The 6,000-nt window shown below is 43.1% G+C and overlaps 1 protein-coding gene across 1 annotated transcript in view; it reads left to right on the top strand.

Moving 5' to 3' along the window:
- Window positions 1–3,359: 3,359 nt before the first annotated feature.
- numbl (NUMB like endocytic adaptor protein) overlaps window positions 3,360–6,000 on the top strand; it is a 185,156-nt gene continuing 182,515 nt past the window's right edge. The window contains exon 1 of the mRNA XM_039768123.1: window positions 3,360–3,615. The gene's annotated coding sequence lies outside the window, so the exon portion shown is untranslated. The remainder of the gene's footprint in view (window positions 3,616–6,000) is intronic.

Genomic DNA, 6,000 nt, shown 5'->3' with positions numbered 1-6,000 from the left:
TGGACATCCATCTGTGTGGTCTGCTTAGAGGCAACAGCTGGAAACAGCCAATCAGTCACAGTACCTATCTCTTAAAAAAGATGTGTCATATGAAAGGGAACACAATAATTGCTGATGCTTTATTGGTGATTAAAGTTCTTATTCCTAGCAGACTGAAAGTGTAATTTGCATATAATTAATTAAGAGATGAGAGATCTGGGCAATCAATGATTTATGTTCTGTTGAAAATTATCATTTGTATATCCAAAATCTTTGTAGGAAAAAAAAAATGGAATTCTTTCTATTTGGGATAATACTGCTTACCTCTTCATGATTTTTTGAAAACTCTACCTCTTTTAGTGCCTTATTATGTATATACTGTAGTGCCTTTCATATCAGTCCGTCAGATACGCGTAACTAAGCCCAGGTTTGCCATTTCTATCCAAACATGCTATTCACTATGTGACCCTGGGTGCATCCTTTGGCCTGCCATTGCCCCAGTCATACACATTGTCGGAAATGGCTGGGGTGGCGACCAGGCCGGGACACCCAGGAGGACCAGAGGAGGGCTTGCGCCTTCCCCAGACCATGTGGGGGTGACCACCCTGGTACCTTTGGGGGCCGTGAGGGGTTCAGAGCTTTGGAGCTCCACCCTGTAGGGGCCCGTGGTCACCGCCAGGGCGCACCCCATGCCTTTGGAGCCCTGGACCTCAGCACTTCTGCCACACCCGGAAGTGCTGGGGGGAAGAAGAATGGGGACACCCGGAGTGCTTCTGGGTATACAGCCGGCAGTTTCGCCACACTGGGGCGTGTCGGTGGGAGGTTGCTGGAACACACCTGGAGCACATCGGGTGCTTATAAAAGGGGCCGCCTCCTTTCAGACAATGGCTGGAGTCGGGAGTTCAGAGGATGAGGTCTTAGGAGGAGGCAAGGAGGCGGCCTGAAGAGTGAAGCCACTGTGTTGTGTGGCCAGGACTTTGGGGACTGGGGAACTGTTGAGCACTATTGTAAATAGTAGTATTTATAATAAAAGTGTGTGGGGTGATTACAACGTGTCTACCTGTCTGGGTCCGGGTCATGTTCCACAACATGTACTTAAGTTCTATTATCTAGCTATGATGTCTAGCATTAAAAGGCGCTATACGCAGTGGAGTTTCTATGTGTCAAGGCAGAACGTGTGACTCCCTTGTGACGATGCATTAAAATGTTGGCTTCTGCTTGAGTCTTTGCCCCAAGTACATGTGTGACCCTGAGTAAATCATGTAAGACACCAGTGATCTAACAGCAAAAACAGGGAAACAGCTTGATGTGTCTGAAATTAAAGTCAACATCTTGTATATGTCGATGCCATGAAATGAAAGTGGAGAAAAATGAATACGCCAAGCAGTTTTAAAGGCAAAATCTCATCAATCTATCCAACCTTCATTCAAACCCACATTGTAGAAAAACCTGTCATTGTTTTCATGTGAGATAGTCGGTGATATGATTGTAAATAAAGCTTTCTTTAAAATGAAAAGTCGGTCTAATATAATAAATCCATCTTATTAAATATTGTCTTACATTTCTTACTATCATATTGTACCTTCCTCTCCTCTATCAATATATCATATAGTGCCTTACCTCTCTACCTTTCCTGTATGTCTATTATATAGTGCCTTCCCTCACTATCTAGAATATAATTACCTCCAGATAGATAGGATAGGCACCATATGATAGATATATAGAGGAAATGCACAATATGATGGAAAGATAGAGTATGGAAATGAACTCTGTTCTGCTGTCTTTCCTCCCTATCCATCCTCTCTGTATAACAATTATATAGTGTGTTTCCTCTTTGTCTATTATGTAAAGGAAAGACAAACACAGGTTCAAACGTTTGGGGTACCAAACCTGGTAACCTCCATTTAATGAAAAAAAAAAAATCAAAAGCAGAGAGATACAAACAAAATTAATGGCCACTGCCACTAACAATTACAATAGATCTTAAACAATAGAGATTGGTAGTGTTTTATCTCTCTCACACCTGGGTCAAAAAATGTTGATATGGCTCCTAGGGGCTTAGGGAGGTCAATGGGGACTCTTTCAGAGCTGCGTCAAGCAAGACTATGTTGTTAGCGGTAGTGCCCTGGCATGGTAGAGCTTACCTCATCAGTGCCATGAAAGCACCCCCAATAAGTGTGTGACACTATCTTTCTATCTATTGTATAGTGCCTTTCCTCACTATTGAACAATTATATAGTGCATTTCCTCTATCTACAGTATCAACCAATTATATAGTGCCTTTCCTTTATATCTAGCTTTTATATACATCTTTCCTGAAGAAGGGGCCTGAGTTACATTGAAAGCATATTGTAATCATTTTAGTCAGCCAATAAAAGGTGCCATTTTGCTTGGCTTTTCTCTAGCTTTTATATAGATAGAAAGGAAAGGTGCAGTATATGAGAGACTGTGCACTTCTTTCTTTCTTTCTTTCTTTCTTTCTCTTTCTATCCATCCCCGCTCTCTTTATTTTCTAGATGAACTTGATTCCTTTCAGACCTTTTTCTTGCTCTTACATTCCCCTCAGATCACATCAGTCCAGTTGGTCATCTCCAGTATTCCGTAACCCCTTTACATTCAAATGCATAGAAGTAAAGACAAAAGTAAGTTGACGAAGCCCAGTGATTGCACACCCTTGTCAGATGTCTGACATGCTCCTCATTGTTTCCCATTCAGCCCGTGGCAGGTTGTCGTGTATTGTGTAGCCATGTCAGCTGTCGGCCTGTCCTCTCCCAGCTGGATGGCCAGTGTCCTTTTTCCTCCGCCTTTGTTTGCAGCTCTTATCTATTTCTATATCGGCCTCTTTTTGTCTTTATAGGCGAGGTACTTGATCTTTAGTCTTTCCAAATGGAGACTCATGAAACCCTCGTGGTCTGTATCATAATACAGGTATTTATGGCTACCTGAGGAGATTAAAAATAGTTCATTCCCACAGTTCTGATCTGTAGATGATTTTATACATTTTTGATATGGTCAATCCCAATTAAAAAACGGTATGATGAAGAAAAATATTCACCATAAGAGCCTGGATTTGTGTGTCTAAAAAAATGTATCAAAAGCTCAGAAATCTAGAATAGTCGTTTTATTCCACGACAACACCATAAGATTATTTTAGTAAGTGGACCTGCTTTCTGGATTTTCTTAGAAGTAGTTGTGACGACCTCTCATTTCCTTAACTCCTCGTTCGCTCGTATCCTCATTACCATGAACTCACAATATTTGCATATAGAGAAAGTCTGATCCAATCAGCGAAGCGACTGGGCGGGTCCGGAGGGGCGGTGTCGGCGTTGTAACAAAATCCAGAGGCGAAGAGCAGGCCGACAATAACAAAAGCGCAGGAGTGCGGGGAGTGTCAATGCTGCCGAGTGACTCCGCGGGCTGCGGTTTTTTTATATGCAGTATTATAAAGAGGATTTTTCTATAGTTTACGGATTATATAAGTGGAGAGAATTTGTGACTGCCTTTTTTTGTTTCTTAATTTTTTTCTTCAGAGCTGCGTTTTTTATCTGCTGCATACTGGATTTTTGCTCTGTTTGGATTACACGCGCACCGAGGAAGCAGGACTGCGCCTAGTCAACTCAACCTGAGCCGCGATCGGTGAGTGGAGCGGCGTCGCGCCTGTGAGCCGGTCTGGGTTTCTGATGTTTTTCGATCGGGGAATCTCTGGTTTCAATTAAGAGGGAGGGCGGGTCGCATTCAGAGGCGAGTGCCCCCGCGATTGTCTAGTTTGTGGGCTCAGTGAAGTGTAGGTTGCGAAGCTGAGGAAAGAGGATGTCTCGTGTGCTACACTCTTCCTACAGCTTTGCTTGTGGATCTGTGGTTTGAACAGCTGGTCATTTCAAGCGCAAATCTGGCGTCTTTATTTGTTTTACACGTTACGACGCGAAAGAGATCGCATTCCTACTCGGGAAAGGGCAGAAGATGAAGAAAAGAAGGGAGGGCAGGTGCGGGGCCCAGTGCTGCTTCGGAGGCTTAATCGGTGCTACTCGCCGCGTCGCTCCGGGTGGCTTCGGGGTGTGCGCATCTGGTATATAGGTCAGCGGGATGGCTGTCCGCCGGGTAGCCCGAGTGTGCACACCCCCGGGAGATTTAGCTGACCGATCATCAAATACAAGGAACGCCCATCCCTACAGAGCTTAAGTAGTGTAGTACATCTGGTTGCCTTGAAAAACTCTCACAAATCAAACCTCGCCAGTCCTACGAGTTGAGCTTCAGAAACAGCAGCCTCAGCGTGGGTGCCAATTGGACAATGCCTGCAATCCTCGGGGCTGCTCAAGTTCAGCGAGCAGCTGCTCCTCCTTCTCCTCCGAGTAATCCCACTGGAATGGGGGATCGGGCACGCCGCTTCTCCACCGCCGCCGCCTTACTCTGATCGGCACAGCAGCTGACTTACTTGATCCGTCTCTGATTTTACCGGCGAAGGGACGAGTGGTACAGACGCTAGTTTAGGGTACCTGAATGTGGGGCTCCCGGTGTCCTTTATTTGAGGGTAATGGGTTCATGGAATAAAGCGGTTTGTGTTATGTAAATGATTGGTTATCGTGCTCGATGAGGTTTTATTAGTACATAAGTCTGTCAAACATATTCGCATTTTACAATTACAGTAATACGTAGAGACCCGTATATGTGTGTATATATAGTAATAATAACAATAAGCTGTAGTGGACATGCTTTGGGTTTCTAATTTTAAGTGGAAGTGATTGGAAGTTGCCAATCCCGAGCGTGTTCACGAGGGTGCCGAGAAATGGATTAGAGCCCGTTCGAGGGATGGCTCCCGCCTTGCGCCCGCTGATGCCCGTTGTGGCATAAACTCCTGAGTTGAGTAACAAGGTTAAAAACGGATTGACTGATATAATGTGCAGTAAAATATATAAAATGTGCAGATGCGCGCCTCCTGTGTTTCTAAAATGATACGCCAGCGGTCCGCTTTTTGCACACTCTTTATTTTATTGTACGGTTGTAGATGTAATGCAGAAGCAATAAAGTGAGGTGTGATTTTTACATGCCTGCTGTTTTCTTTTGTATGAAACGTATTTGTGTATGTAGGCCAGCACCTTGTTTACTGTAACTACGTTATGGCTCACAGGACCCGGGTTCAACGCCAGCCCCATGCACTGTTGGTGCACAGTTTGCAAGTTCTGGTTTTGTCGGGATAGGTTAACTCCGCGTACAGTACACTAGTTTTCACTCCCATAATATACTTGTGCATGTCAGTTTATCCGATTGTGTCTTATGTTTCGATGTCTCTCTGAGCGGAAGTGACAATGACTGTGGAAAGTGTGGCGGCAGCCCCTGAGCTTAAGGCCATTACCTATGAGAGACTTGTATGTTCTCCTGGTGCACCAGTGTCGCTCGCATCTCGAAGAATGGTCGTGAGGTTAGTATATGTGATATATAATATATATATATATATATATACACTTGCCCTCCGTAATGTTTAGGACACAGGTACATTCTTCCTTGATTCGCCCCCTCAGCTCCACAATTTAAAATTACAAATCAAACAATTCAGACATCAAGATTAAAGTGCATATTGCAGATGGTCATTTAAGGGTATTTGCATACATTTTGGTCACATTGTGCAGAAATGGTAACACTTTTTATACAATTTATATATACGTGAGCAGAGGGGTAAATCAAGGAAAATGTGTCTTTGTCTGAAACATTATGGAGGGTACTACATATGTATCGATGTGTCATATATTTGTCATATACAGTACATTCCATACATACAGTATGATATATTAAGATTAAATTATATACACTTTAGTAATCCCCAAATTCAAATGCATACTGGAGCAAAAAAATAAAAACGTAAAATAGATAGATAAATAAAATAATAGATTTAAAACATAATACATTACATATTACGCTAAAAAATAACTGTAGTAAATTAAACTTTGTACTGTTTTCATGTGACATCTGGCTGGAGTGAAGAAAGGGATGCTGAGAAGAGGCTTTGAATTGTGTAATGGCAGCAGA

The sequence above is a fragment of the Polypterus senegalus genome, chromosome 11, assembly GCF_016835505.1.
Source record: "Polypterus senegalus isolate Bchr_013 chromosome 11, ASM1683550v1, whole genome shotgun sequence".
Lineage (NCBI taxonomy): Eukaryota > Metazoa > Chordata > Cladistia > Polypteriformes > Polypteridae > Polypterus > Polypterus senegalus.
The sequence above is the reverse complement of the archived record's forward strand: the minus strand, read 5'-3'. Positions and strand labels throughout refer to the sequence as shown.